This window comes from Leptonychotes weddellii, chromosome 5 (genome assembly GCF_054177405.1).
Source record: "Leptonychotes weddellii isolate Sample4059 chromosome 5, ASM5417740v2, whole genome shotgun sequence".
In the NCBI taxonomy this organism is placed as follows: domain Eukaryota; kingdom Metazoa; phylum Chordata; class Mammalia; order Carnivora; family Phocidae; genus Leptonychotes; species Leptonychotes weddellii.
Genome location: NC_138373.1, coordinates 117,400,636 through 117,411,471, shown reverse-complemented (window position 1 = coordinate 117,411,471; position 10,836 = coordinate 117,400,636). Strand labels below are relative to the sequence as shown.

General features: G+C 35.8%; 1 protein-coding gene and 1 pseudogene across 39 annotated transcripts in view; both read left to right on the top strand.

Moving 5' to 3' along the window:
* The window catches only part of LOC115940598 (uncharacterized), a 404,464-nt gene that overhangs the window by 63,667 nt on the left and 329,961 nt on the right, over window positions 1–10,836 (top strand). For 19 of the 39 annotated variants that reach the window (XR_014145801.1, XR_014145789.1, XR_014145783.1 and 16 more), the window contains one exon: window positions 10,706–10,794. The exons of the other annotated variants lie outside the window; for them this stretch is intronic. The gene's annotated coding sequence lies outside the window, so the exon portion shown is untranslated. The remainder of the gene's footprint in view (window positions 1–10,705; window positions 10,795–10,836) is intronic. 39 annotated transcript variants of the gene reach the window in all.
* On the top strand, window positions 3,188–9,731 carry LOC145721839 (PEST proteolytic signal-containing nuclear protein pseudogene; annotated as a pseudogene).

Here is a 10,836-nt window from a genome sequence, read left to right as displayed (position 1 = left end):
CACCCCACCCCCCACTCCAACAACACTCAGTTTGTTTCCTGCAATTAAGAATTCCTCATATCAATGAGATCATATGATACATGTCTTTCTCTGTTTGACTTATTTCACTCAACATAATACCCTCCAGTTCCATCCACGTCGTTGCAAATGGCAAGATCTCATTCCTTTTGATGGCTGCATAATATTCCATTGTACCTATATCACATCTTTATCCATTCATCTATCAATGGACACTTGGGCTGCCCCGACAGTTTGGCTATTGTAAAAAATTCTGCAACAAACATGGGGTTACATATATACCTTTGAATTAGTGTTTTTGTGTTTTGGGGGATAATATCCAGTAGTACAATTACTGGATTGTACAGTAGATCTATTTTTAGTTTTTTGAGAAAACTCCATACTGTCTTCCATGGCTGCACCACTTTGCATTCCCATTAACAGTGCAAGAGGGTTCTTTGTTTTCTCCAGATCCTCACCAACACCTGTTGTTTCTTGTGTTTTTTATTTTAGCCATTCTGACAGGTGTGAGGTGATGTATCTTTGTAGTTTTGATTTGCATCTCCCTGATGATGAGTGATGTTGAATATCTTTTCATGTGTCTGTTGGCAGTCAGATGTCTTCGTTGGACAAATGTCTGTTTACGTCTTCTGCCCATTTTTTAATTGAATTCTTTGTTTTTTGGGTGTTAAGTTGTGTAAGTTCTTTATATATTTTGGATACTTTATGTATTTTGGATACTAACCCTTTATTGGATATGTCATTTGCAAATATCTTCTCCCATTCAGTAGCTTGTCTTTTAGCTTTGTTGATTGTTTCCTTTGCTATATAGAAACTTTTTATTTTGATGTAGTCCCAATAGTTTGTTTTTGCTTTTATTTTGCTTGCCTCAGGAGACATACCTAGAAAAATGTTGCTGTGGCCAATGTCAGAGAAGTTACTGCCTATGTTCTCTTCAAGGACTTTTATGGTTTCAGGTCTCACATTTAGGTCTTTAATCCATTTTGAGTTTGTTTTTGTGTATCATGGAAGAAAGTGGTCTAGTTTCATTCTTTTGCATGTAGCTGTCCAATTTTCCCAACACTGTTTGTTGAAAAGACTGTCTTTTTCCTGTTGTGTATTCATTCCTCTTTTGTCAAAGATTAATTGACCATATAATTGTGGGTTTATTTCTGGGTTTTCTAATCTATTCTATTGATTCATGTATCTGTTTTAATGCCAGTACTATACTATTTTAATTACTACTGCTTTGTAATATAACTTGAAATCTGGAATTGTGATACCTCTAGTTTTGTTTTTCTTTTTCAAGACAGCTTTGGCTCTTCAAGATCTTTTGTGGTTCCATACAAATTTTAGGATTGTTTGTTTTAGTTCTGTGAAAAATACTGTTGGTATTTTGATAGGGATTGCATTACATCGGTAGATTGCTTTGGGTAGTATAGACATTGTAACAATATTTGTTCTTCCAACCCATGAGCATGACTGTCTTTCTATTTCTTTGTATTGTCTTGAATTTCTTTCATCAGTGTTTTATAGTTTTCAGAGTACATGTCTTTCAACTCTTTGGTTAAGTTTATTCCTAGACATTTTATTGTTTTTGGTGTAATTGTAAATGGAATTGTTTTCTTAATTTCACTTTCTGCTGCTTTGTTATTAGTGTATAGGTATGCAACAGATTTCTGTACATTGATTTTGTATCCTGCCATAGTTTGTTATGAAAAATTATCTATCACTTGTATAATTGTTCTGCTATATGTTACATGTCTTTTTATTTCTGTCTGCTTTAAGATTTTCTCTTTAATTCTGTTTTTCAGCAATTTGGCTATAATGTACCTAGTTGGGGTTTTCTTTGTATTTATCCTACCTAATGGCATGATATACTTCAAACTTTCTTGGGAAATTTTCACCTGTTATGTCTCCATATTTTTCCTGCCCCTATTCACTCTCTTCCTTCCCCTTCCATGACTCCAATTATATGTATGTTAGATCACTTGATATCTTCTCACAATTCTACTAAAGTAGGTCTACTTATTTTCTTCATTTTTGTCCCCCTTTCTGTTGTTTAGATTAGGTAATTTCTATTGAAATTTCAGTTAACTGACTCCTTCACTTCACTTAACTTTCCCTCTGTCAGTTTTACCTGAAATTGTCTTTTTTTGGTCTTCATTTTTGGAGGGTACTCTTATTAGATATAGAAATATGGGTTAAAATTTTATTTCAGCACTTTAAAATGTCATTTAATTATCTTATGCCATTTCCAATTGCTGTATATCCTGGTCAATTTTTCATCTTAGATATTATATTTTCTAGATCAGAGATTTTCATTTGGATCTTTTTCTAAAAATAATTTTCATCCCTCTAATCCCTCTACTTACTCTGCCCTTTAGTTAATTAATCATGACTAAATTTTAATAGCTGTTTTTAAATTCTTATCTACTAATTCCAACATTTAGTCCAGTCAGGCTTGGTACTGATTTTTTCAATATGTCTATAGGCCATATTTTTCCATTTCTTTTCATGTTAATAATTTTTTGTTATGTACTGGACATTGTAGGCACACTGAATATTGTCTCTGAAAAATGTTAGTTTTTTTGGCAGAAGTTGACTAGACTAAATACAAACTCAGAATTCTGTCTCCCTTGGATGCACAGTGGCTGAAATGTGCTAAGTACCCCCACCCTTTCTGCTGTTGTTTTCTACTGGGTGCTTTAGAGTTTCCCATTACATGAGCATAGTTCTGGGATCATCCAAAGACTTGGATGGAATTTTTATGCATATTTTCAGACTCCCTTATTCTCAGCGTTCTCCCTTTACTTCCAGCCAGTGTGTCAGCTCTACACTTTGTCTTAGGATTCCTTGTGCCGCTAAGACTGCAGCTTTCTACTTGACTTCTAGCTACCCCATGCTCCACAGACTGGGAATTTCCCTCGGACAAAAAGCCACAAAGTACATTTCCCTAATTGCAAAAGTCAACATTCCTTTAGTTTTTGTTTCCTTTTCATTGTTCCCCAGAGCCTTCAACTATTTTTTTTTTAATATTTTGTCCAGATTTTAAATTTATAATCTGAAGGAGGGTTAGTCTGACATATGCTACTCTGTTATTACTGGAAGCAGAACTCATTCTAGTAATCTTTTCCACTGTGTGTGTTTGAAAGCAAAGAGTGCTAATAGCAGTGAGCACATCTACCCCAGGTTTTGATTTTAAATACCAATCTCCACATTTATACCAGTTTTGTGGTATTTCTGCCAAAAATGTATAACCTTAATCTAATTATAAGAAAAGATCAGACACACAACTTGATGGCAACCCTGGATGTGTCCTGAACTTATCAATCTACATAATTCCAGAAGTGGGATTGAGTGGGATGGTATTAACTGAGTGAATGGTGCAGAATTTTCCAGGTGGGCCTTTTTACTATATTGTGGTTCTGACTGGATTATGACTTTTAACATATAATCACAGAAAATTTTATGGTCCTTTTCCTCCAAGAAGTAACTCAATTGGGGTGACTGGCTGGCCTAGTCAGTAGAGCACACAGCTCTTGATCTTGGGGCTGTGAGCTTGAGTTCACATATAAGTTTGAGTTCATATAAGAAGGTACCATGTTGGGTGTAGAGATTACAAGGAGTAACTCAAAATGAAAAAGAAACACTAAACCATAAAATATACAATTTATATACTGAAAATAAAATATCTTCTTTCTAGGAAACAAAACAGTGATTTGGAACATATTCCCTTGTTTCTTCCTTTAGCTTGCCTCCCAGTGTTGGTTTCTATATAGTAAATGCAATAACCCCTTCTAGTTTTGAAGTGGCCTTGTGTAGGAGATGAAACTTTTTGTTCCAGCCCTGCCCCAGCTCTTGGTTACCTCTCAATCTTTTGTGCTTGTCCAAGTATCCTATTATATTTTTAATAGCTCCAGTAGTTGAGGATGTTCTAAGAATTGTCAGTGTACGAAGGAAAGGACCTCAGCATCTACATTTAGGCTGACTGGAAGCCAGACCCTCAGACAGCAGCTTTTAAAATTACGTAAATATATACAGTCCTGAGGGGCCACAAGTATAAGCCCCACTGGCCACCAGAATCAGGTGATCTGGAAATATTCTTTGGGTGGCAATCACAAAACTCAGGGCTTCAGATGACTGTATAAACTTGTTTATGGGAGATACTGGCAAGCTAGAGGAAGGCAGAGGAAAAGTGCCAAGATAGCATCCACAGCCTACATTCCTTGAGAGCAGCTGTGTAGGCCACTAAATGTGTGCCAAACCTGAAGCCTGATCTTTAGTTCAAAGCTCCAGGACAAGCAAAGTGGCCTCCTTCACAGAAAGACTGGGGAATGTGCCTCAATCTGCTGTCTGTGCCATGCCTTTGAAGTGGTAGCCTGCCAAGAACGGTCTGTCTATTGCTACAAGCCTGGGCAACCCAAGGGTGCAAACCCCTCTGTTCACCAAAACCAGGCAATCAAAAGGGCATCCCTTGGGCATCAGCTGCAAAAACCAGGCACCAGATGCATGTAAAGCTCCCCCCAAAGACACTGACACTTTGGAGCATGACAAAGGGTGAGCATAAAGATTGTGCCTGCCCACTGAAGTCTTTGGAAAGATTATAGTAATTTACCTGATAAAGAGTTCAAAGTAATGGTCATAAAGCTGCTTGCTGAGCTGGGGAGAAGAATGGGTGAACACAATAACTTCAACAAAAAGATGAAAAATATAAGAAGGTAGCAAATAGAAGTGACGGAGCTGAAGAATACAATAAACTAAACTAAAAAAAAAAAAATACACTAGAGGGGTTCAACAGCAGACTAAATAAAGCAGGGGAAAGGAGCAGTCAACTTGAAGACAGGGCAGTGGAACTCAATCAGAGCAGCAAAAAATAAAAAGAATGAAAAAATGAAGATAGTTTAAGGGACTTGTGGGACAACATTGAACAGATTAAAAGTTGCATTATAGGGCTCCCAGAAAGAGAGAGAGAAGGGGCAGGAGTCTCATTCAAAGAGATAATGGCTGAAAACTTCCCTAACTTGGGAAAGGAAGCAGATATCCAGATCCAGGAAGCCCAGAGATTTCTAAATAAGATGAACTGAGGGGCTCTTGGGTGGGTCAGTCAGTTAAGCATCCAACTCTTGATTTTGGCTCAAGTCAGGATCTCAGGGTCATGAGATTGAGTCCCACGTCAGGCTCTATGCTGGGCATGGAGCCTGCCTAAGGTTCTTCCTCTCCAACACCCCTGCCCACTCAAGCAGTGCACTCTCTCTCTCCCTTAAAAAAAAAAAAAAAAAAGATGAACTCAAAGAGACCCACACTAAGACACATTACAGATTTTCCTCAACTTATGATAGGGTTACATCCCAATAAACTCATTGGAAATTGAAAATATTGTAAGTCAAAAATGCATATAATACACCCAACCTACCAACATCATAGTTTAAACTAGCCTACCTTATGTGCTCAGAACACTTACCGTTAGTCTACAGTTGGGCAAAATCATCTAACACAAAACCTATTTTATAATAAAATGTGGACTATCTCAGGTAACTTATTTAATACTGTACTGAAAATGAAGAACAGAATGGGTGCATGGGTACAGAATGCTGTAAGTGTATCAGTTCTTTATCCCTGCAATTGCGTGACTGACTGAGAGCTACAGTTCACTGTCACAGCCCAGCATCATGAGAGAGTATTGTATTGCATATCACTACCTGGGAAAAGATCAAAACTCAAATTTTGAAGTACAGATTCACAATATTGTAAATGCGTATTGTGTATTCAGTAGAAATGTGTATTGCTTTCACACCATTGTAAGCTGAACCATTGTAACCCAAGACCATCTATATAATTAAAGTGTCTAAAGTTAAAGGCAGGGAAAGAATATTAAAGGCAGCAAGAGAAAAACAACTTATGGGTACCCATATCCATACCATATCATACCATACCACACCCAAAAATCAACAGATTTTTCAGCACAGACTTTGCAGGCCACAGGGGAGTGACACAATATATTCAAAGTGCTGAAAGAAAAAAAGGAAACTTACAAGCAATAAAACTCTACCCAGAAGTGGCGGGGAAAATGGCGGACGGGAAGGCGGGAGAGGAGAAGCCTGAGAAACCGCAGCAAGCTGGAGTCGCCGGAGTAATGGCGGGGAAAGTTCCAGTTGCAGCGCTGAGAAGCGATCAGCTGCAGAAGAAGCTGCAGACCTCCCAACAAAGCCTCCGAAGATCTCCAAGTTTGGATTTGCCATAGGTAGACGACAAAGAAAGCCTCAGCCATATCCATCAAACTTGGATCAAGTAAGCCTAAAGAAACTGTTCCAATGCTTGCTCCAAAAACCCTTTCAGTAGCAACAGCTTTTAATGAAGATGAAGATAGTGAGCCAGAGGAAATGCCACCAGAAGCAAAGATGAGGATGAAGAATATTGGAAGGGATACACCAACATCAGCAGGACCAAACTCCTTCAATAAAGGAAAGCATGGTTTTTCTGATAACCAGAAGTTATGGGAGTGAAATATAAAATCTCATCTTGGAAATGTCCATGACCAAGACAATTAAATGATGTGTTTTGAAATTGGGGTGTGGGGTGGGTGTAAAGTTAAAAGGAACAGTTTCCTTTTTTAAAGAATGCTATAAGACTATCTTTTTTTTTTTTTTTAAGATTGAGTGGTACACTAATAAATGAAAGTTTGAAATTTAAAAAAACAAAAACAACAAACAAACAGAAAACTCTACCCAGAAAAATTATCATGCAGAATTGAAGGAGAGATAAAGAGTTTTCCAGGTAAACAAAAGCTAAAGGAGTTTATCACCACTATATTAGTCTTACAAGAAATGTTAAAGGGATTTCTTTAAGCTGAAAAGAAAAGGTGCTAATTAGTAACAAGAACACATATGAAAGAAGAAATCCCACTGGAAAAGTAAACATATAGTAAAGGTACTGGATTAATTACTTATAAAGCTAGTCTAAAGGTTATAAGACAAAAGTAATAAAAATAACTATGATCAAAATAACTAGTTAAGGGATACACAAAAAAGATGTAAAATGTGAAATCAAAAACATAAAACATGCATGTATGTGTGGAGAGTAAAAATGTTGAGCTTTAGAAAAAGGTTCAAACTTAAGTTGTTATCAACTCAAAATAGACTTGTAAGTTGTTATAGTAACCTCATAGTAACCACAAAGCAAAAATCTATAGGAAATACACAAAAGATAAAGAGAAAGAAATATGAGCATCCCACTAAAGAAGATCATCAATTCACAAAGGAAGATAGCAAGAGAAAAAGGGAACAGAGAGGAACTACAAAAACAGCTACAAAAACAATTGAGAGAATGGCAATAAGCACGTATCTATTGATAATAAATGTAAGTGGATTAAATTCTCTGATCAAAAGACATAGAGTGGCTGAATGGATTAAAAAAATAATACCCATTTATATGCAGCCTACAAGGACACACTTTAGATATAAAGACCCAAACAGACTGAAAGTAAAGGGATGGAAAAAGATATTCCATGCAAATGGAAACCAAAAGAAAGCTGAGTAGCTACATTTATATTAGACAAGATAGACATTAAAACAAAGACTGTAATAAGAGACAAAGAAGGGCATTATATAATGATAGAAGACTGAATCCAACAAGAAGATATAAGAGTTGTAAATATTTATGTATCCAACATAAAAGCACCTAAACATATAAAGCAAATATTAACAGACCTAAAGGAGAAATAGACAGTGCTATGATAATAGTAGGGGACTTTAATACCCTACTTGAATCAATACATAGATTATCCAGACAGAAATTTAAAAAGGAAATGTCAACCTTAAACAACATATTAGACCAGATAAACTTAACAGGTAATTATGGGACATTCCACCCAAAAGCAGCAGAATACACATTTTTTTTTTCAAGTGCACTAGAACATTTTCCAAGATAGATCAAATGTTAGGCCACAAAATAAGTCTTAATAAGTTTAAGAGGATTGAAATAATATTAAGCATCTTTTCTGACCACAATAGTATGAAACTAGAAATTAATTATATAAAGAAAACTGGAAAATTCACAAATATTTGCAGATTAAACATGCTACTGAACAACTAAGAGGTCAAAGAAGAAATCAAAAAAGAAATCAAAATATACCTTGAGATGAACGAAAATGTAAAGGTAACATACGAAAATTTATGGGATGCAACAAAAGCAGTTCTAAGAGGGAAGTTCATAGCAATGCTCATCTCAAGAATCAAGAAAGCCTCAATAAACAACTTCTTTACACTTCAAAGATCTAGAAAAAGAAGAACAAATAAAGCCCAAAGTTACTAGAAGGAAGGAAATAACAAGGATCAGAGCAGAAACAAATGAAATAGAGAAAAAAGATAATAGAAAAGATCCAGGGGTGGTTCTTTGAAAAGATAAATTAAACTGGCAAACCTTTAGCCAGATTCATCAAGAAAAATAAAAGCACTCAAATAAAATCTGAAATGAAAGAAGAGTTAAACTGATGCCACAGAAATACAAAGATTCATAAGATATTACTATGAATGCCAAAAAACTGGACAACTTCTAGAAGTTTCTAAAATTCAGTCAGCTAGGAAACTAACAAATTTCAAAAAAATGATTTTATTAATAAAGATTTGTGTAGCTAAAGACAACACATTATTTATGACAAAAATATAAAGCTTTTCAAAAGATTAGTATTTCAGAAGAATAAATATGGTAGCTTCCAATTACAAATAAAACATGGTTTTGTTTACTAAATGTATATGAATTTTTTGGATTATTTTTTAAACAATCATCTGAGATACATAATATTCTAACATTAAAATGGATAATCAATTATCTCAAAAATTATTCCCTACACATACTACTTATTAGCATTTTGGACAGGTAAGTCAAGATGGATTAGGACCATGATAACTTCTAAGTCTTGGTTCTCCAAATGATGTAAGCCAGTCATCGCCTCTGACAATTGATTTTTTTTTCTCTATATAACACCTTGACTCTTCCTTTTTTTTTCCACTTGCTTGAAAGAATTTGGGATTAGGGGCACCTGGGTGGCTCAGTCAGTTAGCACCTGCCTTCAGCTCAGGTCATGATCCCAGCATTTGGGGATCGAACTCTGCATTGGGCTCCCTAATCTGTGGGGGGCCTGCCACTCCTCCTGCTTGTGCTCTCTCTCTCTGTCAAATAAATAAATAAAATCTTAAAAAAAAAAAAGAATTTGGGATCAGAATGAGAGGCACTGATCATTATTGATAATTTAAAAATCAAATGTCAATATTGAATGAAGCAAATCAAGTATAGACATCAGCTACATTAACCTAAGGTGGTTGAGTATGCAATTATTTGATCCAGAACATACTCTCTATCTCTGCTGATCATTCATTGCTATCAGTAACTATCTGAATAACTCTGGATGGCATCCTTGAGAGACTGCCTCAAGGATGTCTGTGATTGTCTACATCCATTTATAAAATATTTATGGACTAGACAAATGGTCAATAAGCACTTGAGAAGATGCTCAACATCATTAGCTGCTTGAGAAATGCAAATTAAAACAACAATTAGACACCACACTTACTAGCATGGCTAACATAAAATGACAAGCAAAAAAAAAAAAAAAATGCCAAGCAATAATAAGCATTAGTGAGGATATGGAGGAATTAGAACTCTTATTCATTGGTGAGATTGTAAAATGGCTCAACCACTTTGCAAAAACAGTTTGGCAGTTCTTCAAAATGTTACACATAGAGTTACCATATGACCCAGAAATTCCACCTCTTGACATACACCTATGAGGGTGGAGAACATATGTTCACACAAAACCTTATAAATGATTGTTCACAGCAGCATTTTCATGATAGCCAAAAAGTGGAAACAACCCAAATGTCCATTACCTGATGAATGGATGAACAAAATGTAATAGATTCATATGATGGAATATTATTCAGCCATAAAAAGGAATGAAATGCTGATATAGAGGCTACAACATGGATGAAACTTGAAAATACTATGCTAAGTGAAAGAAACCAAGGCAAGAAAAGGCTACACATTATATGATTCCATTTATATAAATGTCCAGAATAGGCAAATCTATAGAGATACAAAATAGATTAGTGGTTGGGATGCCTGGGTGGCTCAGTTGTTAAGCTTCTGCCTTCAGCTCAGGTCATGATCCTGGGGTCCTGGGATCGAGCCCTGCATCGGGCTGCCTGCTCGGCGGGAGGTCTGCTTCTCCCTCTCCCACTCCCCCTGCTTGTGTTCCCTCTCTTGCTGTGTCCCTCTCTGTCAAATAAATAAAATCTTAAAAAAAAAAATAGATCAGTGGCTTCTAGGGCTTGAGGGGAGGAAAGAATTGCTAATGGGTGAAGAAGTTTTTGAGATGATAAAAATGTTATAAAATTATATAGTGGTGATGGTTACACAACTCTGTGAATATAGTAAAAACAAATTGTATACTTTAAAAGGGTGAATTTTATGTTATGTGAATTATTTCTCAATAATGCTGTTATAAAAAATATTTACTGATTACCCGTTCTGTGCTGGAAACTCTCTAAGTGCTGGGAATAATGTAGTGAAGACACTAAAGACCTGGCTCTTAAAATAGATGTGTCTGCTGAATCTAAGTTTGTATCCCTAACAGACTGCACATAGTAAGGGAAAATTTGGCAGAATACTTTTCCCCCCATAGTAATTTTCACTTTACCCTTCTCTGTAGCCTTTTCCACTAAGAATACATAAAAAAGAAACTGTCAAAGAAGTAAAAGAGGAAAATGAGCTGCCACAGGTTATAAGAACTTCAAGAAGGTAAGAATGAACAAAATTATGTTTTGAAACAAAAGATGTTTC